This window comes from Pongo abelii, chromosome 9 (genome assembly GCF_028885655.2).
Source record: "Pongo abelii isolate AG06213 chromosome 9, NHGRI_mPonAbe1-v2.0_pri, whole genome shotgun sequence".
NCBI classification, from domain to species: domain Eukaryota; kingdom Metazoa; phylum Chordata; class Mammalia; order Primates; family Hominidae; genus Pongo; species Pongo abelii.
The window spans coordinates 57,775,192-57,803,048 of record NC_071994.2 but is presented as its reverse complement, the minus strand read 5'-3'; the positions used below and the strand labels follow the sequence as shown (position 1 = coordinate 57,803,048).

Here is a 27,857-nt window from a genome sequence, read left to right as displayed (position 1 = left end):
GCCACCAAGCTTTGTTTTTTTTCCTTTGGTCAATATTGCTTTGGCTATTTGGGGTCTTTCATGGTTCCATTGAATTTTAGGATTGTTTTTCCTATTTCTGTGAAAAATGACATTGGAATTTTGATAGGGATTTCATTGACTCTAGATTGCTTTGGGTAGTATGGACATTTTAACAGTACTAAATGTTCTACTTCATGAACATGGGTTAGAAGACATGGAAACACCTTTCCATTTATTTGTGTCATCTTCAATTTCTTTATCAATATTTTATGGTTTTCAGTATACAGAGCTTTCATTTCCTGGGTTAAATCTTATTTTCTTTGATGCTTTTATAAATAGGATTGTTTTCATAATTTCTTTTTTCAAATAGTTCATTGTTAGTGTATAGAAATGCTACTGGTGTCTATATATTGATTTTATATCCTGTAACTTTACTAAGTTCTTTTATAAGTTATAACACATTTTTGGTGGAGTCTAAAGGATTTTCTTTACATAAGATCATGTAGTCAGCAGAGACAGTTTCACTTCTTCCTTTCCTATTTGGATGCGTTTTCTTTCTTTTTCTTGCCTAATTACTAAAATGAGGTAGGCAAAACTGTGAAAGCAGCAGTGCATTTCTAGATAATGTGATCTATCACAAAGGAAACTGACCACTCATGAGATAAAGCTACTACTATCATCAACTCATTTAACTGGAAGGTCCCAGGTTCATTAGTTTCTGATTACTTAAGGCTAACCAGACAAATACTTTTTTCCAATCCTTGGAAAACTTTCAACTCAAAACCCACTGTCTTCCCAAATGTGCGTGGTAATCTCTGCTTGATGACTGAAGATTTCACAGTGTCTTGGTGTCGTCCTTTAAATATTTATTCCTATCAGATTGAACCTGTATCCAAGTGTTAATATATACAATCTGTTTCCATACCACCCCACACTCTGCTTCCCTTTTCTCTTTTCCATCCCCTTCCTCTGTCCTCTTGTCTTTCTTTGCACCATTATTTTCCAGCAAAATTAACTCTGGAAAATACTGGGGACAATAGTCTTTTATACCTTTGGCTGAATTCCTTCTTTAGGCAGTTAAAGCTCACAAATGGGTCAAATATCCAAATGTCTATTTGTAAAAAGGTTGTTGCATTTCATCAAATCTCAAAAACCATTGGTTATAACATTCACTATGATTTATGTGCCACTCAGAAAAAAGTTACTGCCAATTAAACTATGAAACGATGCATTCTCATCACTTCGAATTTTTCTGCCCATTATAAAGTTTTCTTATACTTAACTAGACATAACTTTCTGTCATATCACTATTGTGCAAGCATAAAAAAGACACAGGCAAAATACATTGAATAAGTATTCCTCAAACATCTCCAATTAGAGGCTGAGTTTTCAGAATCACTTCTGAGTCATTGATATGTGTATTTTTCTCCATAATATCACTCTCTATGCCAACATAATCATTGGTGATTTAATGTTTCTGGAATGAATTCTTAAAAGAATGAAAAGCCTTCACTGGGGCTAGGTTCCAAGCCGCCTCCTTGGCAATGATATAAAGTGCTTCTACTTTTGACTCTGGCCTCACCTGACTTCTGATCCACTATCACCCATCCCTTGTTCTATAGTCATTTGATTCTCAGGGTTAAAAGAGGAGTTCCCTGTGGCCTCATCATTGTGCTTTAATGTGCACCAAGGTACTCTCCATGGACTGTCTTGTTAATCCTTAACAACAACCTCATGGGTACTATTGTTATCCCAGTCTACAGGTGAAGAAGCTGAGGCTTCCAAAGATTAAGTAGCAGTCATCAACTACTGTGTGTGGCAAGACAGGGAGCAGGGGAAGCACAGGTTTGGATGCAAGCAGCCCTATTCTCAAATCTTGTCTTTAGCCTTTGTCATCTGTGCAATCCTGGGGAAATTATTCCGTATCTCAAAGTCTGTTTTACCAGCTACTATGATCTGTTTTTAACTCATAACACTTCTGGCACCAAATGTGAGGGTTTTCCACATCAACAACCAATTTTCAAACTCTCCAGACACCAACCATTCCAACAATTCCATTCAATTCTGACTCTAACTACCCAGTGACATTGACCAATCGGCTATAAATTAGGATTTTCCACACCTCCTTCCTTGGGTTTGATAATTTGCTAGAATGGCTCACAGAACTCAGGAAAGCATTTTATTTACATTGACTGGTTTATTATAAAGGGTACAGATTAGTAGTCCAAAGAAGAGTTGCATAAGATGAGGTCTGGAAAGATCCTGATTGTAGGAATCTCCATTCTGTAAAATTAGAGTGTGCCACCCACCTGGCATGTGGATGCATTCCAACCCAGAGGCTCTCTAAACCCAAAGGCTGTCTAAACTTAGAAGTTTAGAGATTTTTTTTTTTTTGTAGAGGTTTCATTAAGTGGCATGATTGATTAAATCATTGGCCATTAGTGATTAGCTCAATTGCCAGCCCCTCCCTGATCCCTGGAAGTGGGGAGTGGAGAGGGCTGATTGCTCCAATTCTCTAATCGCGTGGTTGGTTCCTCTGGCAGCCAGCCCCCATCTTGAAGTTTTCTAGGGGCCCACAAAGGGTCACCTCATTATCATAAACTCACGTGTGGTTGGAAGGGGCTTGTGTGAATAGCAAAAGATGCTCCTTTCACTCCTATGGCTCGGGAAGTTCCAAGCGTTTTAGAAACTCTGCCAGGAACTCAAGACAAAAACCAAATATATATTACTTATTGTATCACAATATCATACCAGCTAAGTGGCAGTGATACACTCTGGGGTCTATAAGAGGGTGGAGGGTAGGAGGAGAGAGAAGATCAGAAAAAAATAACTAATAGGTTCTAGGCTTAATACCTGCGTGATGAAATAATTTGTACAACAAACCTCCTGAAATGAGATTACCCTGGATCATCCAGGTGGGCACCACATAATCACACTGGTCCTTAGAAAAAGGAGATAGGAAGAGTCATTCATTTTACTTATGTAACAAACCTGCACATGTACCCCTGAACTTAAAAGTTAAAAAAAAGTGGCAATGATAATATTGACCTCACAGAGAGGTTGTGAGCTGTGGATGGGATAACCAATGTAATAGGCCCAACATGATACCTGTGTTTCCTTTCTATGTCCCAATGTGGTCATTCACATATTTGGCTCCTTAATCATTCATACATGACATGATCAAGAAATACATTTTTATGAATGAACACTGTGACTGATGCAATCTCCTAGGTAACTGAGGGTTAATTAGAAATCCTCTTTTGTTTCAACCCTTGTTAAAAATCCTTAGAACATGTCGGAATTCATTTTTCTTACATGCACTGAGCATGATTTAATCTTCCATTCATTCCGAACATCAGTCCTCATTACCCAGGGCTGCAGGTATAGCCAAGGATGATGTGGGATATTGAGAGTAACATACAAATTGGTTTAAAAAATTAATTACAAGTGCAATTTTTAAAAGTAACTTACCCTTTTGCTCAGACCTTCAGCAAAACGCCCATGTATTTGAAGTTATATAATTAAAAGCTAGATAATAGAAGCATTCTTTCTTTATGTTCAATTGCCACTCAAGTGTTTAGTCGATCGTTCATGTAAAAAATAATCTTTCAGGGCCTACTATGTGCCAGGCAAAGGGCTTGTGTACCAGATAGACATGGTTGCTGTCTGCATGAAGCTACTCTCTAGTGGGGAGGACAGACAATCAGCAGGGGAGATAGTGGGTGCTATGGGAAGCCATGGCAAGAATCCCAACTCAGTCTCAAGTTGTCAGTCTTGGGTCTAGTGAGGGTGGTGGTGGTGGTGATGGTCAGGACAGGGAAGGCATCCTGAAGGAAGTGATAGTTAAACCAAGTGCTTCAGGATGAGTTGGAGTTAGGCAAAGGGAAAGGTTGTAACCTGTACAAGGGTGCAACTAGTATTGTCCAAGCTGCTGGGGTCGGTATGGTTGGAATAGAGGGTGGGTCTGGGAAGTTGAGAACGGGGTAAGGAGAGGGGCTGGGTTATGCTCCTGGCTGATTGTCTCATGGGAGGCTTATATAACTCTAGTCATTCATTCTTGCATTGAACATTTATTTGGTACCGAGGATGCTGAAAGTACTGACTGTGTTAGGTTAAGTGCAGTCAAGTATGGTAAGGGGGTGAGAGATGGGCACAGAATACCAAGCCATGGCTGTCTTGTTAACTGTTGAACCTGACTGCCCAGCCTACACACCTCCTGGCATCGACTAGGCATTCAATGAACTCTAGGTGATTGACTAACTTAGTGAATGAATGGAGACTTGGTTTAACCTTCACCCTCCCTCAACAACTATTCCCATTATTTTCTTTGTGCAGGATAAACATCTTGAAACACCTCTGCCCCATCGCTAAGTAGGCCAATCTTCCATAGCGTCTAGAAACCAGTACAGAAAAAATGCAGTTTGACCTTGCTGTCATCGTTTGCAGTGTAATGAGGAAAACAGGCATTAAATAACTAACCATACAAATAATTGTGTAATTAAAATTGTGGCACATGATACAAAGAAGATGTACAGGATGATGGAAGGGCACATAAAGGGGAAAGCCCAGGAAGCCTTTATTGAGATATTGATGTTTAACCAGGTTTAGAAGGGACAAAAGGAGGTGGGAAGAATGTCTCATGCAGGGGGAGGAATACGATGCAGAGGCCTTGGCAGGACAAAAGGCCAGTGTGGCTGGATCCTGGGGATCAGCTAGGAGAATGGCTGGAGATGGGTCTAGAGCTTGGAGGAGATTCCTCTGCAAGGTCTCTCAGCCATGTTGGAGATTTTGGTCTTTGTCTTAAGAGTCCTAGTGAGATATTGAAATGTTTTAAACATGAGAGATATGTGATCAAGTCACACTGGCTGCTGTGAGGAGAACAGATCGGAGAGGTACAAGAAAGGACACTGGGACACACAAACACACACACACACACACACCCTTCAACAGGCTAACAATGCCCTGTGTACAGATATCGGTAGGAGCATGAAACAGATCTGATTAAGAGAAGACTGAAGTTATTGCACGTTATTTCTTCCTAATCTTTTCGAAACAACCCACTCCTTCATCCTGTCTTATGGTGGGCACTTGTAAGTGGGCTGCTACTTGTTATTTATTTTTTAACCAATTTTGTGAAACAACAGATGTGGTGCTTCTCTTGTGGTTGTTATTCTCAAAGAGAGGATGTTGGTTGCAGCAGACAATTTATCGGAGCCCGTTTTCTCCCTTGGCTTCAGCAGGGAGCCAGGGGCTGGGGGTGCTAAGTTGGGCAGGAGTGGAATCCACCCTTCTGTCAGCCGCTGGCTTGAAAGCATGCATTAGCACATATTCAATTTGGTCTGGGAGCTCTCCTCTGGACACCGAACCTGGTTCTTATCTCATTTTTCCCATTAATAATGAGCTGTTAAATCACATTGCTCATGCCATTTGCAAGATAGCAACGTGTGGTTTAATTGTGCCTGCTCTGATCCCCCATCATCTCAATCCTCCTCCTAATGGCTTGGCAGGCAGGGCAGGGCTGCTTGGGAACCACTGGCTCAGGCCTGCCATTTCCTGGTCTAGCAATCTCCAGTTTTAGAAACAGGGACTGCTGTGGCGGAAGTGGAGTGGAGCTCCGAATGTGAGGGCCCTGGGGAGGGGAGACTGCGTGCACTCACACCTGCACTCTCCCTCCTCCCCCTCATCCCAGAGGCCCTCTCAGAAATCCTAATGGTTGAGGAAAGGGGGCTGGCCTGGCAAGAGGCTGGGCCTCCATTCCTGTTTCCCCTGCTCATTGCCTGAGGCTTTCAAACAGTCCCCGCTCCTATCTGGTTTTTGCTGGCGGCACAGGCAAGTTGCTGAGTTCTTGTGATAAGGCTGGCTGATACATAAGGATAATTACGTCTGTGGGTTTGGAATCACTCAAAACCAAAGGTGAAATGACTCAACACAGAGGAGGGCTTTCTCCAGAGAGGTGACTCATGCGCTGGTGGTGGATATGGCTAGAAAGGAGGTGCATTTCTCAAATGTGAGAAGGTGACCTTTCTCTGCTGTTGCTGGGAGAGCCTAGGTGTGGGAGAGCTGGCCAGGATCAGAGGGCAGGGCTCGGGTGGCCTGCAGAAGCCTGCAGTGATATTGGGAGATGGTGGCATCATAGCAAGGGCCCAGGGCTCTGGTTCCACCCTGCAACCAACTGGCTGTGTAAACTTAAACAAGTCCCGCTTTGGCTGCCTTGGCCCTAGAGTCCCAACCTTTACAGCAAGTGTGACAATAGGCTATATAAAAAGTATCATTCTCTCCCTTCCAGTAGCTGCAAGTATGTGCTTGTTTCCCTTGACTAAAGCAGCTTAGAAGTGGATTGTCCTGTGTTTTTGGTGTTTTAATTTCAGCTGCCCCTTCCACCATCAGGAGAAATGTGGTCCCTTTTAGGATAAGATCTGAGATGCAGTCCTGCCCAAAGAGGTCCCCCTACCTACCCATCAAGGTGTCTGAAATGCCCACATTTAGATCTAACTGGAGCGGGAGGCCAGGTAACATAGTAAAAAGAGCATGAGCTTTGGGAATGAGACATGAATCTTGGGCATCGTATTCCTCATACCACTTCCTTCTTCCTGAAGTCAGTTACCTTGTCCTGCTGCCACCTATGGCAGCATCCTTGCTAGACTCTCTGAGCTGAAGCCCTGGGCCAGCATGGCCTTCATGCCCTCTATGCCAGGCCTTATCCTTGCTGAGTTGCTCCTCCACTGCGACACTTGGATGAAATGCTACACCGCAAGATATGGTTTCTGGCCTTCTCAGTGGCCACCAACGGTCTGCAATGATGTAGAAGTATAGAGTCAACTCTCCATGGAGTTGGACCAATAAGAAGGAAGAAACTTGAAAGAGATGGACAGTGCATCCCCACTCTCTCTCCCTGCCATGGACCACTCTGAGATACAGTTTGTCCTTGCAAATCTTTTGCAGAAAGTCCCACATGCTGAGCAAGGACACCTGTCAGGTAACCTGCTGCATCTCCCAGCAGCTTCTGGTAAAGCAGTGGCCAGCACACTAAGGCATTTCTTTGCATCCTTTTGCTCCTTTCTTCACGTGGGTTTTCTTCTCTCCTCTTTCTCACTGTCCTGGGCTTGCACTTCCCAAAGAGTGTTTACACTGCTCAAGCTCTGCTTTCTATAAGACCCAGACTAAGACATCTGGCTTGGAATTTGGATCTGCCCCTTGACAGGTGTGTGAGATTGAGCAAATTCTTCACATCTTCTAAAATGTCAGTTTTCTTCTCTGTAAAATAGGCATAATAACTTCTATGTTTTAGAGTTCAGAAAAGTAGATTTAATTGTATCAAGTACTTAACACAGAGCCTAGTATAGATGCATAGTGAGTGTTCAATAAAGGACAACTCCTCTTACTATATTATTGTTATTATTATTATTTTTTGAGACGGAGTCTTGTTCTGTTGCCAAGCTGGAGTGGAGTGCAGTGGTGCAATCTCGGCTCACTGCAACCTCAGCTTCCCAGGTTCAAGTGATTCTCCTGCCTCAGCCTTCTGAGTAGCTGGGACTACAGGCACCTGCCACCACGACACCATGACTGGCTAATTTTTGTATTTTTAGTAGAGATGAGGTTTCACCATCTTGGGCAGGATGGTCTCCATCTCTTTACCTCGTCATGTGCCTGCCTGGGCTTCCCAAAGTGCTGGGATTACAGGCATGAGCCACCGCGCCTGGCCCTTATTATTATCTTTATTGTTGCTGGTATTGTTGTTTGTGGTAGAAATGACTAGCTGTCTCCAAAGATTTGGACTCCCCTTCCACAGTGAAGAGTTATTGCTCAGAAGCCCTGCCCAGCCAGGAACTTAATTCCTCAACCTTTCTTGCACCTAGGGAAAGTCATGTGACCAAGTTCTGGCAAATACAGTGTAGATAGAAGTGATGTAATGCCTCTTCCAGACGGGTTCATAAAATGTTCTTACTGTGGTTTAACTATGTGCTGAAGACGGTGCAGCAACCATCAGCCTGGATCCCTGAATGGCTGTAGAACCAGACCCCCGCTGCCCACCTGCTCCTCCCCTCACTCTATCATTGAACTCTGTATGAACAAGGAATGAGTTCCCTTTGTGTTGAAGCACCAAGAGTTTGGATCTTACCTGTTAAAGCAGCTAATACTACCTTAATAATTACATTGTTATTGCTGTTGTTCCTTTATTATTATTCTTACTAATTATTATATGATTACTAATTATTATAAAATATAGAATAAGATCTCCTCTGAGAGGTCATTTTAAGGCTTTTCTAGTGGTTAACCATACAGACTCTGGAGTTAGAATGCCTAGATGTGAATTCCAACTCCATCACTTAGCCCTGTGAATTACTTAAACATTTTTATAAATAGGTCATATAGATATTATGGGACTTGGATAAAGAAATCTATGTGAAGAATAGGAAAATGTCTGGCCCAGAGTAAAAGTTCAATAAAAGTTAACTACCACAACCACCATCTCTGCTATCACTGCCATCATCATCTCCATCTTCATCATCAACACCATCATTATTTATCAATGGAGAATCAGGCACTGAGTGAATGGGAGGTGGACTGTGGTCTGGTCCTGGGGTTGAAAAGAGGCATGCAGAAGATTGAGAACATGGTGCACAGGTGTAAAACAGACAGTCAAACACAGGAAGAGGAAGTAAGGAATGTGGTCCTGAAGATAGACGTGGCCCCCTTTGAATTTGGTGACCAGAAGGCTACATTTTTCTGGCAGGTGGTTTTTTTAGTCCTACTAGCCAACAAAGATCAGAATACATCCTGCAGGTAGAGCACTGTGCTGGACACTGTGGGAGATACAGTGAAGAAGGAGGAGGTGAGGGAGGGGACTCCGAACTCCTGGGAGGCATCAGGCATGGAACTAGGCACTTTATTCATGTTAACTTGTTTAATCCTCATCACAAACCTTATAAAGTTGCTATGATCCCCACTTTATAGATAAGGAGGCTGATACAAGGTACTTGATGGAATTATGCCATATTCACATAGTAAATTTTGGAGCTGAGATTTGAATTTTAACTGGGTAGGGATTCTGCTCTCTCGAGCCACATCCATTTGCCAAGGGTAATTCAGCAGAATATCAAGATGTAGCTGGGAAAAAGCAGAAAGTGTTAGGAGACTGATATTTGCCCATTTCCACTAGCTGGATCTAGCTCTGTGGCTTTTGGCGGCCCTCTTTATTGTCTCTGGGCCTCCGATTTTTTATTTATTTATTTATTTTTAGATAAGAGAGAAAGGGAGATGGAGGGAAGTCACATGTGCCAGGTACCATATTAGGCTCTAAATAGAGCAACTATATCATTTAATCTTTCCAATAATTTACAAGGTAGGTGATGTTATTATCCCCATAGTACAGGTGAGAAATACTGAGGCAGAAAGCGAGATTGAGTAACTTGCCTATTCTCTGTTGTAGACTCAACTTCTTAGCTATGTCATCCTGTCATATGTCCTTGTGTCAACAATGTCTTTGTGGTGCAAAGCCCAAGTCATTTTGCTTTACCATGCTGTGCATCTTCAAGACATTTTCCAGATCTTAGTTTGCTCAGTCTCATCTGTAGAATTTCTTCAGGAAGCAACACAAGAAAAACAACGACTTGATTATCTAGCTCTACATTCACCTACCCTCACTTTCCCAGACTAAGGTAATGAAAGTGGAACCAAGTAGCCTCGTTTGAAGCACAGGATCAGGGATCTTAGTTCTCTTGGCTAGGAAACCCCTCCCTCCCACCACCAGAGAATCACAGCTATGGGCTCCTAGATGCCTCTATGTTTTTAAGGATTGGGGAGGAGCAATTTAAATACAAATTTTGCATCCTTTCTTCCTTCCCTCCCAGTTCCTTTTAGTGTATGTTCTGTGACATTAACCAAGGCCCAGCCGACACAGAGAACAAGGCCAGGGGTTGTTTGGGTTTCAATGAAAGTTGACACAACTCAAGGTTTATCTGCTTCAATGGACAGCTCTCCAGAGAATGGAGTTTTTGGACATGTTGGGGAGTTTTCTGTCTCTTAATGAGCTGCTTCTAGCCTGCCAGGTGATAGCAGGGGGTTAGCAATTGCTTTAGGGGATTCGATAACAAGAATGAGGACTGCATCTCAGACGGTGTGCCTGCCTGCCTGCCTGCCTGCCTGCCGCCAGAGTCATCATTAATGCAAACAGCTGAACTGCTGAACTGCTCGGGGCGCCTCAAATGTGGGAGCCAGAGCCTGGTGGGGAGGGAGAACCAGGTCATTGTAAAGGCCATTGTCCTTTTGAATATGACCATCCCATTACAGACTGGAGGTCTCATGACCCCCAAACAACAGTGTGGAACAGATGTTGATGTAGCCTGGGACCAGGGAAAGGGGAGCCAGCGTCAGCCTGGTCTCTCTAGTGCCATGAAAGTCCTCCAGGCACCTGTGATTCCACTTCTCTCCAAGGAGGGGAGACAATAGTGAGGAAGAGAACATAGCATGAGGAAGTGAGGTTACTGTGCTGCCTGCTGGACCAGAAGGGAGTTCTATGTATCCCCTCCCCAGAATCAAGAAGACTTTGCCCCACTCACAACTTGGGATACTGAGAGCCACTGTTGCTCAGAGGCCTGCGGTAAAAGAGGTTTATCTGCTTTCTAATCCTAACCTCAATCCTTTTCCAAATGAACAAAACTAGTTGGAAACATGATACTGCCAATCTCTTCCAGATTACTTGAGTCATCTCTGAAATTGAGTGGGCTGGTTGTTTTCAAGATAGATTCTCCATCAGTCTGTCCTATGAACCCAAATAATCATTGGCATTTGCACCTTACTTGGTGGTTTCCAAAGCATTTCCACTCACCCTCATCTGAACCGGTTGTGTGGGGTGAAGGTTCAGAGCCTGGGCTCTGGGGTTTGGTGGAGTTGGTTTGATTCCAGCTCCACCACTTCCTGGCTGAGACACCAGGACAAATGTGCTTAACCTCAGCTTCCTGCTGTGGAAAGTGAGGATAGTAATTCCCACCTCACAGAGGTTTGGGGGAAGGCGAGATGATGCATTTAAAGCCCTTAGCTCACGGTCTAGCATTCAGTTAGCTGCTATTGTTATTACCCTGGATTCTTACAACACTATGACATAGGCGGGGTAAATATCAAGCACTGCTGACTTAGAATGTAAGCCTGCCTCATGGGCAGAGACCGTATCTCTTTCACTTACCCACAGAATAAGTCACAGAAGGTCCCTTTCTGGACCGGGTAGAACTGGGTTGACTTGTAAGATGTGCTGCTTCTGGAGAAGTGCTGCTTCTGTCTTCCTTAGCCTTGACGTTCCATCAGCAGGTCCTTCTGCTGGATTCTTGCAGTGAGATATGAGAGATGAGGCACAGGGACCCCCACCTCCATGCTCACCCCCAGCCCCCGATGAGCAGCTCAGAACACACAAATCCAGACCCTCCCACCTTCCTCTCTCTCCTCTGACCAAATACGCACCCTGGTTTAGCTTGAGCTGTTGCCCACCACAAGTGGTTAAAGGAAGAAGGGTGCTGTCATGGCCCAGCCCTGCCCTCAAGGGGCACACAGCTTGGTAAGGGAGGCAGACATGGAAACAGACTATAATACTTAGGGAGCTATAAAAGCACCCCACCCCGTGCCCCTACCCCACCCCCCATCACACTCCCCCTGAATTCTTCCTTAGCCCTCAGTCAGGCGCAAGGTGGGGGCCAGCTCTGGGAGGTGGCGGTCCCTGCCTGAGGAGGTGCGGGCAGGCAGGCTCAGTATAGAAGTGCTTTCCCTGAGCACAACAACCCTCCCCGTGGGGTTGGTACAAATGCATTCTGCCTGTGGCTGTTACTTCTCAGCTCCCACCTTTCAAACCAGACCAGGTTTCAAACCTGAGTGTTACCTCAGCGCTCTCAGCAGGCTTGGCTGTCTCATTGCATGGATTGGAATATAAGCATTATCCTCAGAAGCGACATCAGAAATGCAGATGGCCAGGACATCCTGGGAGGTCTGGCTCCTCCCAATCCCAAGTTCATCTTATACTGGGATCCTGGCACGTGGTTCTTCATGGGGAGACCATTTGCTATTTTGTCGGACATTTTGTTTTACGAGGTCTGGGATGTAAGTATTCATTATGTGAACTTGAGTTAAATTCCCTAACCTCTCTGATTCTCAGTTTCTTCATCTGTAAAATGGGATTACATTCTTTACTTCATATTATGAGCATTGAATACAATGATATATGTAGGGCATGCTGGATATTGCCTAACATATAGTTAGCACTCAATAAATGCCATCTGTTTTCTCTTTTGTTCACATAGTGATTAGTTTTATAAATAAAGACTCTTTGGCAATGAAGTTATGGTCTGTGAAGGGGGGAGAGAGGAGAGCCAGAAAGTTAATGTGCCCTCTAAGAGTGATTGCTAAGGAAATAGAGCTGTTTAGAGTGTAGTTATTTATTTGTAAAATAAACCACCCAGGATTCTACACGGTGTGAGACTTTTTTTTTCAAACTGTGAAATGCAATTTGTATAGCATGATCTATGGATTATTAAATTCACTTAGCCTTGAGCAAGCCCTGAAACTGAGCGATTATTTTTGGTTCTCCACACTCCCTCCCTTCCAGCCCCAGCTCCTGGGTCTGTTAAGCCATCATGAACCTGGCCTCCAGTTTGAGTAGCATGACCCAGCTGGGCTCTGAGCTGAGGAAAGACAAGTGTGGCCTTGTCCACAGTGGTATAAATGATGTAGAGGGCTCTTGAAACGCTCCCCAAAAGAAGCTTCTGACGAATGTGGAGGCCTGATTTGAAATGTGGGAGCCAAGCCCAGGAGGCGGAGTTTGCAGTGAGCTGAGATCCTGCCACTGCACTCCAGCCTGGGCGACAGAGCGAGACTCCGTCTCAAAAAAGTTGTGGGGTCGGGGGAGGGGGGATGGATAGCATTGGGAGATATACCTAATGCTAGATGACGAGTTAGTGGGTGCAGCGCACCAGCATGGCACATGTATACATATGTAACTTACCTGCACATTGCGCACATGTACCATAAAACCTAAAGTATAATAATAATAATAATAATAATAATAAAAGAAAAAAAAAAAGAAATGTGGGAGCTGAGAAGGAACAGCCACAGGCCCACAGGCAGAATGCATTGGTACCAACCCCACAGGGAGGGCTGCTGTGCTCAGGGAAAGCACTTCTATACTAAGCCTGCCCATACCTCCTCAGGCAGGGACCGCCACCTCCCAGGGCTGGCCCCCACCTTGCACCTGACTGAGAGCAAAGGAAGAATTCAGGGTGTGTGTGTGTGTTGCAGGGGTGGGGAGGTAGGGGCACGGGGTGGGGTGCTTTTGTAACTTCCTAATTATTATAGTCTGTTTCCATGTCTGCCTCCCTCACCAGACTGTGTGCTCCTTGAGGGCAGGGCTGGGCCATGACAGCACCTTCTATGTCCGCGGTGCCTGGCCCAGAGCAAGTCAACGGCTGTGCTAAAAAAAACACCTGTGGACTCTGGTGACCCCCCTCCCACCCCCGGGCCCTTCCTTCTGCAAATCTTTCTGGTGCTCTGCCCTCCACCTGAAGATTCGTGGCTTCATTCAGTTATGGTGAGAACTAACCAGACATCCATAGCAAAGGGCAACAAAGAGCCTTTAGTCACTTTTCTAGGGAAAGACATGACAGGAAGAGATGCTGATCTTAAAACTGTGTTATTTTCAATTCACCACTGGGACCTCATTTTAAAAAATGAACTGCGTGAGTGTTTGGAACGGGGGAAAAGACCTTCTGGGACAACAGTGACAGCCTGAACAAGGAATTTGGAAATCCATGTACCACTGTACAGTGGAGCTGCAGGGGTGAGCAGCAGCATGGTGTACATGGATTTTTAAAACCCCTCTTCTGAGCACCTGGGGAGTGGCTCAACATCTAATTTCCCTGCACAGCGTATGATTTGACTTCTCAGTGGTGACAGGTCACTTAAAATAAGCAGTATTCAGACCTGCAGGGCCACCTATTCCCTTCCTCTCTCATTTTTCTCTTTGTCAGTGTCTAAAGACCAGCTCCTTGAGCCTTGGAGTGCTGGATGAAAACCATGTGGTAGCAGGAAAATGGCTAGGTCTATCCTTTTCTCACCGGAACCAGCCTAGGCAAATCACTGGTGCTAAGCCCTGAAGTCATTTGTTATATCCTGTAGCATAAATGGCAAAAAACTTTCCAAATCCATTAACGGCTTATTCAAAACAGCACATAATTCAGAACCTTTGCCATTTCCCAGCTGACAAAAATGCCCTATTAATAAAAATATCAGAAACCACACATTTGTAGTTTCACTTTGACTTTTGAATTAATGTCTGGTCTCCTGAGTTTTAAATTAACAAGATTTCCCTGCATAACCTATACAACTTCGTCATTCACAACTAAATCAAGCAGCTGGGTTGGCTTAATCAGTTTGGTTTGGCAGGGATGCGTTTGTGTACAGTTTTCACCAAATGGCATGGATTTTCTTCCCTACAGAACAGGGTTGTGCATGTGACAGGCTTGTGCTTGGTGTTTCTGAATCCTCCTCATTGAAGCCACCTGTGCATTATGGTGCCAACTGGTGGGTGATCCTGTGGGTCTGCTGGGTGAGGTGTAGGTGTGTAGCAACTTCCGAATGAGGTACAGAGTTACGGTTAGGGAGGATGAAACAACTTGGAAGCTTCTGATCAGAGTGGCCACTTAGTAAATAACCACCCAGTAGGGACTTCTCTGATTACCTTCCCATAATATACTGGCATAGAGAGCTTTAGCTGTCCCCGGGTTAACTCCACCTTGGGTCACATAGTATGAAAGAAGCTGACGGGACAGAGGGACGTAGCTCTGTCTGCCCCTTGTTTGTATCTGCATCCCTCCATCTCCCCGTTGTTCCAAAACCGAGTCCCAAGCCTGCTGCATATTGTCTCCACCTTCTCTCATTTCTCTGCCCCTCTCTCATTCTCTTCTTTCATGACTCCCAGATATTCCTAGAGATTTACTTGTATCCCCCAAGCAGCGCAGAATTCGTCACATCACAGAAAAGGAAGCAGATCTCACCCTAATAGATTCATTGTCCATCTATACCTCTCCCCAAATGGTACACATTCTCTCTCCTTCCTTCCCTGCATCCTTTCCTTCTTTCCAAGAGATATTTATTGAGGACCTACTATTATTCAGCTCTGTGCTGGGCTCTAAAAAAACAGCAGAGGGGCTTACTGTCTAAAGCTGGAGAGAAAGATTTTAAAAACCAAGTTTGCAAATACTAAAATAATTACAGGTGACTTGGGTATTGCAAATGAGAAGTGTAGGATGCTAGGAGGACAAGTCACAGTGAGACCTGGTCTGGAGATTTGAAAGGCCTGCCTGTCTTGAGAATGTTTTAGCTGGGACTGAACATAAGTCTGAGTTTCCTAGCAGGAAAGAAGGGAAGAGGGAGAGTTCTAGAGGAAGGAACAGCCTCACAGCTTGTGCAAAGGCCCTGAGGCAGAAAGGTGTTAAGCAAATGTAAGGACAATAGAAGAAGCTGGCTGGAGTCTAGAGAGTGACAGAGCAACAGCAGCTGCTGAGGTGGGCAAGGACAGATCAGTAGGGTCTTGTAGGCCAGATCAAAGGTGGGCATCTTTATCCTAAGTGAGAGAGGAGGCATTGAAGAGGATCAACAAGAAATGTGTCTTTACCATGAAGTATCCTCATAACTATGGTATCAGCTGTTTCATCCTCACTACGTGGTTCACATCATTATCCTGTAACTATGCAACACCTGGTCAGTTCTATTAGGTTAAAAAATTGTGTGTGTGTGTGTGTGTGTGTGTGTGTGTGTGTAAAGATTAATATTTATTCTTCTTCATTTCCTTTCCAGTCTTTTCACCTAAGTGGATAACCCTCCAGAGATCAGTTGAACTAAAGGCAAATTTAAGAGATTGCTTTTAAAAAATTAATTTAAGAATCAAATAGTTACGGAACAACTGCCATGTGCCAGGTATCATGCTGGGCCCTGACATATGGAGACGAATGAGGAAGATAAAGACACAGCTGACAGGTTGGGAAGATGACCATAAACAAATGACCATATTGAAAGGCTCCATGCCCTCTCAGTCTTCCAAAAAGACCTCTAGGAAAGGTTCCTTGTCTAGCCACCATCTTCTTCCATAGCCCACTGGCTGGGTGAGAAATGCTCCTCTCTCTTCCACAGTACTGTACTGATGCTCCTCAATTTACCGTTGGGTTACATCCCAATAAACCCATCGTGAGTTGAAAACATCCTAAGTCAAAAATACGTTAATACACCTACGCTGCTGAATATCATAGCTTAGCCTTGCCTACTTTAAATGTGCTCAGAACACTTACATTAGCCTACATTTGGGCAAAAGTATCTAACACAAAGCCTATTTTATAATAAGGTGTGAATATCTCATGCAATTTTTTTGAATACTGTATTCAAAGTGAAAAACAATGTATGGGTACTCAAGTACTGTTTCTAGTGAATGTGTATTGCTTTTGTACGATCATATAATCAAACCATTGTAAGTCAGGGACCCTCCGTATTTTGACTTTCATAATAACAATAAGATAGCTAACACTTAAATAGTGGTTACTATATGTAAAAGCTTTTTACATGTATTAATCCAATCTACAACAAACCTTTGCTATATCCCCATTTCACAGATGTTGAAATTGAGGCTCAGAGAAGTTAAGTAATTCCATCAAGATCACATGAACCCAAAGTCACATGGCTGGTAAGTGTGAGTTAGGGTTTGAACCCAGGCAATCTGACTCCAGAGACTGGGATCATAACTGGGATTGCTACATGACATTGCTCATATTCAACTGTCCACTGCTCTGAGTTCCCCTCTCAATTTAGACAGCAGACACCATGTGTTTTTTGTGCCCTGTAGATCCCCAGTGCTCAGCACTGTGCCTGGCTCATCACAGGTGTTCAAAATAAACAGGTGGATCCCAGCTGAGTACAAATGAGGCAAAGCAAAATACTGGGCAAGATATGGGGCCCAAGGAAGGAGAAAGCCTTTCAGGATTGGAGGCACCAAGAAAGGATGTGTGTCCTTAAGAAGGGCTATTCTTGGGACCCTGACAAAGTGCTACCGGGCAGCAAGATTTAGATCAATTCAGGAAAATTAATCTTTTTTTTTTTTTCTTTTATTATTATTATTATTATTATACTTTAGGTTTTATGGTACATGTGCGCAATGTGCAGGTAAGTTACATATGTATACATGTGCCATGCTGGTGCGCTGCACCCACCAACTCGTCATCTAGCTTAAACTGATGTTAGAGATGTATTTAAGGGATCCCTGACTATGCTAACAGTTTTTGGAATGTGAATTTCTTCCCTAGACAGCTTCTGGAGCCCCCACGGGCTGACTGGATCAGCCTGAAATGTATGTCATCTATGTGGCCTTACCCAAACTGCCCCATCTGGTCCTGAACCTGCGGGGGCTTGGAGAGCAGTCTAACCTGGCCTTGGAGTGGAGGCCAGGTCTCTCTGCACAATCCTCAGGGCCCCCACAGCTCTTTCCTCCTCCCGAAATCCTTCCAGCCATGAATCTAAACCCTTCACTGATAAAGCCTTTATCCTTTTAAATGACTCTGTTAGGTTTTGTCTCCTGCTCAAGGCCAGAGTCAGCCCTTTAGAAAAAGGAGGAGAGAGGCCATCCAGAGACATCCATTGGCCTTCCTGTCACTATTGTGCCTTAATTGAATGCCTTTATGTTGGGGGAGGCCATTACGATCATTTTTCCTTATTAATTGCCCATCCATTTTTGCCTCTGAATAGCCTTCTTGGGCAATTTTGGACACCATCCGCTGCCACTGCCTTGGACATAGATTCTGCTCACAGAGATGTGCTGGCTCCAATGAAACAAGGGTTACCGGGCTCTGAGTCTGCAGCTTAAAGTGAACACTCCCCATCCCTGGAGGCATTGTGATTCAGAGCACTGAGAGGTGAAGGCTGGGTCAGACTGCAAGTCCCAAGTTGGAGCACAGGGAAGCTGGAAGAAGGGCTGTGTCTCTAAATGGTTAGGTTTCAGCAGCTCAGGGTTATTTTGATGATACTGGGGCCTGTGGTGTCTGCAGAGGGAAAGCAGTCCACCTGACCTCATAGGGTTGGGGGCTACAGTCAACTGCAAATAGCTGCCTCAATGCTGGCTGAAAAAGTAGGTCTCCAAGGGGAGCTAAGAGGACACAGCCTCTCTGTGGCTTCTATTGAAGGAGGATGGATGTTTTCTTCAGGCCCATCACCCTGAGCATTGGAGGTTATTGTTAATTGTCATTTACTGTGTGCTGGGCCTAGGGCTTTAGACGAAGTGTCCTGGACTGGAAGATCCCTGAGGACAGGGATCCTGTTTGTTTGCAAGTTTGTTCATTCTGAGCATTCTTATTGACTGCTCACTGTTTGCCAACACTGTGCTGAGCTGGGAGGCAAGACAGACCCAGTCTTTCTGTCATGGAGCCCCCAGGAAGGTGGGCCAGGCTGGTGATGGAACAGACCAGAGACTGTAACCATGAATTAATGGGACACATAACTGAAAGTAAAGGAGGTCAATGGCTAAAGATAATATTTCTAAGGAAAGGGCAATTGCTCTGAGAAGGAGCTAGCCAGGGGAGGGTTGGGAGGTGGGAGAACCTTCCAGAAAGAGAGAACAGCATGTACAAAGGTCCTAAGATAAGACAAACCTTTGTGTCTTCAAGGAGCAAAAAGAAGGTCCTGTGGCTAAAACAGTGGTTCTCACTGTGGGTCTCTGGGCCAGCAGTAGCAGCATCACCTGAGAACAGGTTAGAAATGCAAATTCTCAGGCCCCACCCCAGTTTTACTGAATCACAGACTCCGGGGGTTGGGGGTAGGCAGCAAGCCTTCCAGGTAATTCAGATGTACCTGAGAGCTGGAGAACCACTGGGCTTAAGCAAGAGTCAGAGTGACTTTAGAAGACCCAGAGAACTGGTAGGTCTTGGTAGGACCAGGTTGGGTCAGGTAACTGCCATAGCGAGATTAGATTCTAAGTGGAATTGGAAGGCACCAAAAGAGTTTCAGCACTTGGGTGATATAATGTAATATTTATTTACAAAAATGTTTATGGCTGCTATGTGGAAAAGTGATGGGTTGGAAGGTTGGAGACCAGCTTGGGGGCTGTTTACCATATCCCTAGCACCTAGAACCACAAGTAGTATATAGTACGTGCTCAGTAGCTATTTACTGACAGAATCATCACATTTTAGGCCATTATATGCTCTCATAGCACCCTATAAATTCCATTCATAGTATTTGCTACATATGAAATTGAATGAATTGTGCATAATCTCTCTCCCATTCTGCTGTAATTTCTACAAGGCAAGAATAGCTACTAGATATAATGCTTGGCACTTAGGGCCTCAGTGAATATTTGTTGAATGAATAATTGAATATAACCACAGCATCTCTATGAATGGTCACTATTATTATTCCATTTTATATGACAAGAGGTAAGTAAATTTGTCTCAGGATCCCAGAGCTAGGAAGTGTAGAAGCTAGAATCAGAACTCATGCTCTTCAAAACTATAATAATTCCTCCCTCCTTTGTGCATTTACCTCCGTGCTATTTAAGAAAAACCATTAGTAGAATTCCAGGGTAATGTCTGTGCTGGCAAAACAGTCCCAGGAATTGCTCTTGAGCAATGCACCAGAACCTACTGCATCAAAAGGCTGTGGATATTTGGGGGCCTGCCTGGTTGCCATGGTGTTTGACCTATAGAAGGCAGAGGCATCCTTCCTCCCCAGCTGTGGCTAAAGCCTGACTGTGCATATTCATGGTGGGGCCAGCCCTGCAGAGCGGGAGGGAAGGAGGCCAAGCCAGGCAGCACTAGCTGCTTCTGCTATTCAGGGTTTGAGCGCCAAGGAGGTATAACAATGTCATCCAAGCAACCTGGATTGCTCCTACCAGCTCCTCCAAGACAGATGAGGACCCAACTCTGAAAAACATAACCAGAAGCCCCTGCTTTTACCAATGGAAAGAGGAAAGTAAAAGAGCGTGCGTTTAAAGGATACCTGTGATATACCCAGTGTTCCTGGGATATTCCCTCATGTGATCTTGAAGCAGCCATCTAAAGGGCACTGACTATGGGCAGGTACCATGATAGATGCACAGTCACTGTTTCATTGACTCCTCGAAGTCCTTCATGAAATAATGACTATTAATAAGTAGTGTCTATTGTGTGGAACAACCTTGCAGAGTAGCTATTATTATCCCTACTTCACAGATAAAGGGTGATGGGCCTGAAGAAAATGTCCATCCTCCTTAAATAGGAGCCACAGACAGGCTGTTCTCACAGCTCCTCCTAATACCTACTTTCTTTCTTGACCAGCATAGAGGCAGCTGTTTACAGCTGGCTTTGGCCCCCAACCCTACAAGGCCAGGTGGACTCCTTTCCCTTTGCAGATGCTACTGACCCCAGCATCATCAAGTCAACCCCAAGTCACTGAAGCTTAACTTTTTGGAGGCTTGGAGAACAAATAAATAACATGTCTGACCTCCCAGATAAAATTGTTAGAGGTGGGATTTGAACCCAGGTCGTCTGACCCCAGAGCTCATGCTCTCTACTCCATTTTTGCTCTCCCTTTGGTGCAGTTTCGTGTTATGGCTGGATTGCTCCTTCCTAGGACTAGACTCTCCTGGACAGATGCTGTCATCTGCTTAACAGGCTGATGTGAGGGAGGCAAACAGGAGATGAACCCAAATCCCTTCAGACTAGAGGTCCTGTGGTGCCATACTTGGACATGCCCTTTGCTTCCCACCTCTTAGGACTCAGCTCTTCTGTAAAATATGGTCAAGGCAGGGTGGGAGTAGTTAACCTATTAGATCTTTTCATTTATTTTTAAATACTTAGTGAGTTTTCATTATTTACTAGACCCTGCTCAAGGCTCAGGGATACAGGGATAAATGAGACAGACAACATCTCTACTCTCATGGAGTTTATACTCTAAATGGAGAAGAAAAACAATAGCAAAATTTAAAAGGAAGAAGACAACAGCAGCAATGTCATTGTAAGGAAGTAATGATAAATACTGTGAAGAAATCAAAATAGAGTAATGTGAGAGGAAATGCAGTGTTGACGTACTTGGCTAATTCACATTAGGTGGTCAGGGAACACATCTCTAGCAAGGTAGCTTGTAGGCAAGAAGGAGCCAGTTGTGTGAAGACCTCAGGACCTGCATGTAATGCAGAGGGGACAGCAAGTGCAGATGCTCTGAGGCAGGATCTGACCTAGTGAGGACAAGAAAGAGAACAAAGATCAGGGCTGGGAAGAGGGATGGAGGAGGGGCAAAACCAGATTGTGGAGGGCCTTACTGACCATGGTAAGGAGTTTAGGTTGAATTTTAATTAGGATGAGAAGCCATTTGAGACACTTAAGCAGGAATGACACCCTCTGATTTGCATTTTTTAAAAGGTCACTTGGGCTGCCACATGAAGTGAAGAGTGAATTGTAGGGAGTGGGAGAGAGGAGAACAGGAAGGCCAGTCATCCCTGCAGGAGATGCCAGCCTGGGGTGTCACCAGCAAAGTGGAGAAAAAGAGACAGATTTTGTAACAAGTTTTGGGGCACCACCGTCCTGGGTAGAGGGGAGAACAGAGATGCATGTGTCAAAGCCCCCACCCTGAAGGGTCTTGCAGACGAGTTGCAAACTCATGTTTTGCCCCCAAGAAATAATTATAAAGAATTGAAGAGAATGAGGCACAGAGTGGGTTGCTGGGACATGCACGGAATAGGGCACAAGGAGTTAGAGAAGAAAGATGGCAGGGGGTCCTCCCTTCCAAGCCCAGTTGCCATTCCTTGCCTGTCTTATGGCCTCAAAACCCCCATCTGTTCCCCCTCCCATGATGGTTTGGCAGCAGGCATGGTCCCTATGTGCTAGGCATCCCGCTTTCACCAGTCTGCAAGCCCAGCCAGACAACAGCATCTGGGAAATGGCAGTCTCACTGGCGGAGGAGGTCCTGAAGAGTTCTTTGGGCCTGGTGCCCATAGCTGCCATCCTCCTGAAGCATGTGGATGAGAGGTCAGCCCAGTGACAGCCACACTGTAGCAGGGAGTAGGCAGTGCTTGTGCTGGGTGACTAGCCATCTGTGGCTGCTTCCACAGCCCTTTCCCACAGATGTCTGGTCTAATGGAGAGGAAGCATTAGGTGGGTGATCCTTTACCTGCACACAGAATGATTCACCAAAGCCTTCCTGTGCCTAAGCCACACATTCATGTGAAATACGATAAAGTCTAGCCATGCGTATGCCTTGGGAAGTTGCCCAGGACCATTCCATGGCTCTCTGTCTCCTACAAATGAATTGTGATAATAGCTAAGATTTAGATTGCACCTACTATGTGTCAGGCACTTGTCTAAGTGCTTCATCTTTGTTAACTTATTTAGTCCTCATGATGACCGCCTTTTATAGAAAAGGAAACCAAGGCACAGAGAGGTGAAGACTCCAAGTCCCGGAGCTAGTGAGAGGTGGAGTCAGGATTTGAACCCAAAAAGTCTTGCTCCTGAGCCCATGCTTTTAACCAGTTCTCTACACATGTGAAGAATAATGCTCAGACTCCTGTCCTAGCATGGGGTGCCCCTTGGTCCCTCATACCACCTTTCTAGTCACACCCCCTTCCTCTCTGAGGCAGTCCTTCATGGTGGTTGAGGTCAAATGCTGAGATGGGTGAGTGTGGATTCAAATCCCAATCTGCCACCGACTACCTGTGAGACTGTGCAGGCCACTGTTGCAGAGACAGCATGAGCCACAGCAGGGAGTCTGGAGTGTGTGTGAGCACAGGTGGTGATGTGGTGCTTGGGGCTGGGGGGAATAAAAGGAGATGAGCATGGGAAGGTGGGCTGGGGTCCTTGTCGCTCAGGCCTGGAAGATGCTAAAGGCAGGGAAGAGCTACATCAATTGTAACTTCTGGTTATAAGGAAATTCCCAGTTGTAAGTCATAGAAAGCCTAATCTGTACAGGCTTATGCACAAAGAAATGCATTAGCTTGTATCATTGAATTGACCGGGGGTAGCTGTCTTTTCAGGCCAGGCTAGGTCCAGAGGCAACACACTATGTTTTTAAGACCTTGTCTTTTTGCATCTTTCCTCTCTGTGAGCTGTGTTCTCAGATAGTGGTGGCAAAGTGGCTGCCAACATCCTTAAGGTCAAAATCCTCAGTCTCCCAGAACAGAGAAAGTTTCTGCCTGAGCCAGAGTCCTGGGATTAGCTCTGAGTGGATTGAACAGACTTCACTCAGGTGATTTCCTTATACCTAACCCAATCACTGTGGCCTGGGGGAGGTGAGCATCTGATCAGCCAGGCCTGGTCATGAACTCACTCCAAGGTAGACTGAGTGGAGGACAGTCATCTCTATTACCAGGAGAAGAGCTAAAGGGTGGCAGCAAGTAGGACAGATGTCTCCATAGAGCCATCTAAGATGTTCAAGGAATGGAGTGGGATAATCAACCAGTATTCTAGAGAGAATGCTATGATGGTTGTGTGGAGGTGAGTTTGAGCCAGAGGATATAGGGGGTGTCTACTTGTGCTAGAAAAGATGCATTGAGTATAAATATTGGAAAAGTATTTTGGAATCATATTGTGGAGCCAGGGTAAGGAATTTAGGCTTTTCTCTTGGCCTTGGGAGCCACAAAATGTTTTTGAGCAAGAAAATGCTATAGCCTGAGTTGTGTCTTAGGATGATTAATACTGCAGGAACAGTTAGGGTGGATTGGAAGTGGGGAGAAGAGGCCCTTCCAAGACTCTTATCAGCATGGTGTAGTGGATAAAGCAAGAAGTTTAGACTTGGAGAGATTAGGATTAAAATCCTTGTTCTGCTACTTTTTGTGTAACTCTGGGCAAGATACTTAACCTTTCTTTGCCTCAGTTTTCTCATCTGGAAAATGGGATAATAATCTGAAAGGAATAGTGTGATTTAGAAAGTTTCTTTAGAGCACTTAGCATGGTGTTTCACACATAGTCAATACTCAACAAATACTAGTTTCTTTCTTTTTTCCTTTCTCTTCTTGTGATCCAGGGACCTGATTCCGCTGAAGAGTTTGAGGAAGTAGGTGCTGACTTAGAAAGAATGTGGGGTTGGGCTTTGAAGTCAGACATCTGGGTCAAATCCAGCTTTCTTATTTACCAGTTCTGTGATTTTGGACAACTTAATTAACCTCCCTGAGCCTCTTTTCACATTTGAAAATTTTCCTTTACAATCCCACTTTACCTAACAAATAAAGTACTCAGCATGTTGCCCACCTGGCACATGGTGGGTGACCCACAGATAGTAGTTATGAGACTTCATCATTTAAAAAATTCCTTTGGTAGCTTCTTCCCTTGTGCTTCCCAGGTGAGCAAACTATCTCAAGGACAAAAAAACAAACACCACATGTTCTCACTCATAGGTGGGAATTGAACAATGAGAACACTTGGACACAGGGTGGGGAACATCACACACTGGGGCCTGTCGTGGGGTGGGGGGAGGGGGGAGGGATAGCATTAGGAGATATACCTAATGTAAATGGGTGCAGCACACCAACATGGCACATGTATACATATGTAACAAACCTGCATGTTGTGCACATGTATCCTAGAACTTAAAGTATAATTTAAAAACATTCCCTTGGGTTGGAGGGAATCCAAGATGAACTTCCTAGATAAGTAAAGATCTCATCTGGCAGCCCTGGGGTAGAGGTTTTCCTTTGCCTGCTAGGTGGGGTCCTGTACACTCATCCCCTTCTACATGCAATAGACAGAGTTGAGACATAGAGCATGCTTCTGGTGGGATTCATACTTCCAGGTCCTTAGAATTAAACTCAGGTCTGATTTTCCAGGAGGGGACTATTAGCACTGCAGCAGCTTCCGTCTACAGAGTTCAGGTGCTGCAGTTGTAATTTGTAACCAGCACTTTCCCATTTGGCTCCTTTGTGGCCATCTGGTGCCCTTAGTGGAGATCTGTTTTGTTGGCAACTACAGAGCTGAGTAAATGCCACAGGAAAGTTGAAATTTACCCACCAGAGCTCAGTGCACCATGGAGATTCCCTTCTCAGCCCCCACAGAATGATCATCTCAGACCCTGCCTCCCCTCTCCCTGGTCCATTGCCAACACTCCTCCACAGGGGTTTTTATAGTGCTACGATTATTTTATTGCCAAGAATCAGAGTAATTATAACTTTCGGAGGGATATCCTAGGAAAAAATGAACTTGGGTTTATGCATAAGCACATGTGAAAGAAGAGGTTTGGGACTTGTGCATTTTATGTGGTTCCAGGCATTAACATGAGTTTCATTTCACTTAAAATACTTAATAAGTTTCTACCCACTGTGTAATTTGTTAATAAGGATGATGATGATGATAGCTACCGTTAATTGAGAACCTGGTATGCAACAGCCAGTAGGCCAGGTATTTTACAAGCATCTCTTCTGGTCAGTACAACTTGGAAGGGACTGTTTAGATCGTGTTTCTTTTCAAATCATAGCTTGAAATCCATTAGTGGGTCATGAAATCAACTTAATGGGTCGAAACTAGCATTTTAAAAATGAAATAGGACAAAATTACATGGAACAAAATGGAGTAGCAAGCATCAGAGAGTATTTTGAGAATAAAAAAGAATGTTTTATGAACCTTATATCTCCATTATGAACAGATGTGTGTGTGTGGAAACTAGACTATGCTGGAGTGCAGTGGCGCAATCTCGCCTCACTGCACCCTCCGCCTCCCGGGTTCCAGCAATTCTCCTGCCTCAGCCTCCTGAGTAGCTGAGATTACAGGCACCCGCCATCACACCTGGCTAATTTTTTTTGTGTTTTTAGTAGAGAGGCAGTTTCACCATGTTGGCCAGGCTGGTCTCGAACTCCTGACCTCACGTCATCCACCTGCCATGACCTCCTATAGTGCTGGGATTATAGAAGTGAGCCACCGCACCCAGCTGAAAAATAAATTTCTTAATATGAGTTGTGCTGAAAGGTTTGAAAGCCACTGGCCTAATTGAGTGGTTCTCAAACTTCATCATGTATCATAATCACCTGAAGGGCCTGTTAAAACACGGAATACTAGACTCTATCCCCAGAGTTTCTGATTCAATAGGACTGGGTAGGGCCTAAAATTTTGCATGTCTAACAAGCTTCCAGGAGGTACAACTACTCCTAATTCCATACCACATTGGAAAACCACTGGCCGAATTATTCCTATCTCATAGGTGGGGAAGCTGAGATTCAGAGAGAGAATGAAATTCACCCAGGGTTCACAGCTGGTGTAATTAAGAGCTAGGATTCAGATACAACATGCCACCAAAAGAGTAAACTATGCTATGCCCACTTTGGTTTTAGAGATGTTATCTTCAGTGAGTGAATCGGCAATAATTCCTCTCTCTATGTTTCATGTATGCTTTTGTATTTCATCTCCAAGTCACATATAAACTGCCTGAGACAGAAGAAGCACTGGAGCTTACAAGACCAAAGCTCATAATATTTGGATGAGGACCTAACACCCAGAATGGGGTAGTGATGACCAGGTTTGAGTAGCACAGGTTTGAGGAAGAGCATCCTTAGCCTCCATCAGTCTTTGAGAGACTCCCAACCTCACTCTGTCTACTCCTTCTTTTGTTCTCCTCTCTATAGATACCTGAGTCTTAGTTGGAGTCTTGATACGTGCGTGCTAGGGTTCAGAAAGATCCTGAAGCCAATTGAAAGCCTCACTGCCCAGAAATTTTCCCTATATCGGCTCTGTTTCCAGGTGGGCCTCCACAGAGTCCAAAATTTGGCGCTTTCTGGGCTGAGGTATTCAGTATAGTATTCAGAGGATACTTCTTTTCTTCTATAGTAACTGAGCTGAAAAAGCAGTAGCTATGGGCTTAGACAGAGCTGGGTCAAATCCTGTGTCCATTACTATGTGATTCTGAGCCATTTACCAAATTATTTTCCAGGTCTGGATTTGTTGTCTTTTATATAAGACTCCAAATATCTATAACTTCATAGAAATATTTTGAGGATTAATAATGTAAATAAAGCAGCATGGTGTTAGCTTGGTATTTAATGGGCCCTAAATAAGTAATAGAGATTATGTTCTTCATCCACTCGCAAATATTTATCAAGCACCTACTATGTTTCAGGCATTGTGCAGTGTCTATGAAAAATACAAAGTTGCCTTCGAGCAGCTCACAATCTATTGCTAAACCGGCCTACCTGTCTCCACTCTAATCCCATGCCTGTGTCAGACATGGTTAATCAATTGTGGTATCATTTCACACTGAGCTCAATATGCAACTTTAGCCTTCTTCTCCATACAGCAATTCAGACAGCACTGCCAGGCAGATGGAGTGAGCACAGACTCCTAACTTCTTTGCTTACCTTAGTTTGGTGAGAGAAACTCAGAAATGGACAATTACTTTGGTAAGTGGCCAATGCCATGACAAGGGAAAGCAGAGGTCCCCAGGAGCTGTGTGAGGGCTGCTTAATTTTCTGGAGAGAGTGTGATGTCTAAAGCTTCCAGAAAAAGCTGAGTCTGGAAGGACAAATAGTAGTTAATTATGTTCAGAGGCGAGCTGGTGATGAGGGAGAAGGGCAGTCCAGGCAGGAAATACAGGTTTTGGAGCCAAGAGGGAACACGGGGCACTTGGGGGAACTGGAAGGACAGAGTGTGGGGGCAGGGGCTGGGGAATGCTGACACAGTGGCAGTAGAGAAGGGCTGGGCTGGGGGTCCTTCCTGGCCATGCTGAAGTCAGGGGACCCTCACCATGCCCCAGGGAGCAGGCAGGTGAGTGTCTGCCATGCTGTACCCGGAAAGAAGGTTGAACCGACAGAGATTAACCTGGAGAAAAGAAGCCAATAGGCAAGAAATATTTCTCCTCTGTGTGAAAACCCTTGAATCCAGCGAAAATATTTAAGG

At 44.6% G+C, this 27,857-nt stretch overlaps 1 protein-coding gene and 1 long non-coding RNA gene across 4 annotated transcripts in view; both read left to right on the top strand.

Moving 5' to 3' along the window:
- NAV2 (neuron navigator 2) overlaps nt 1–27,857 on the top strand; it is an 882,771-nt gene that overhangs the window by 196,992 nt on the left and 657,922 nt on the right. The gene's annotated exons all lie outside the window — the stretch shown is intronic.
- The window catches only part of LOC129048915 (uncharacterized), a 96,963-nt gene continuing 84,884 nt past the window's right edge, over nt 15,779–27,857 (top strand). The window contains exon 1 of the long non-coding RNA XR_008511599.2: nt 15,779–16,711. This is a non-coding gene — a long non-coding RNA (uncharacterized LOC129048915). The remainder of the gene's footprint in view (nt 16,712–27,857) is intronic.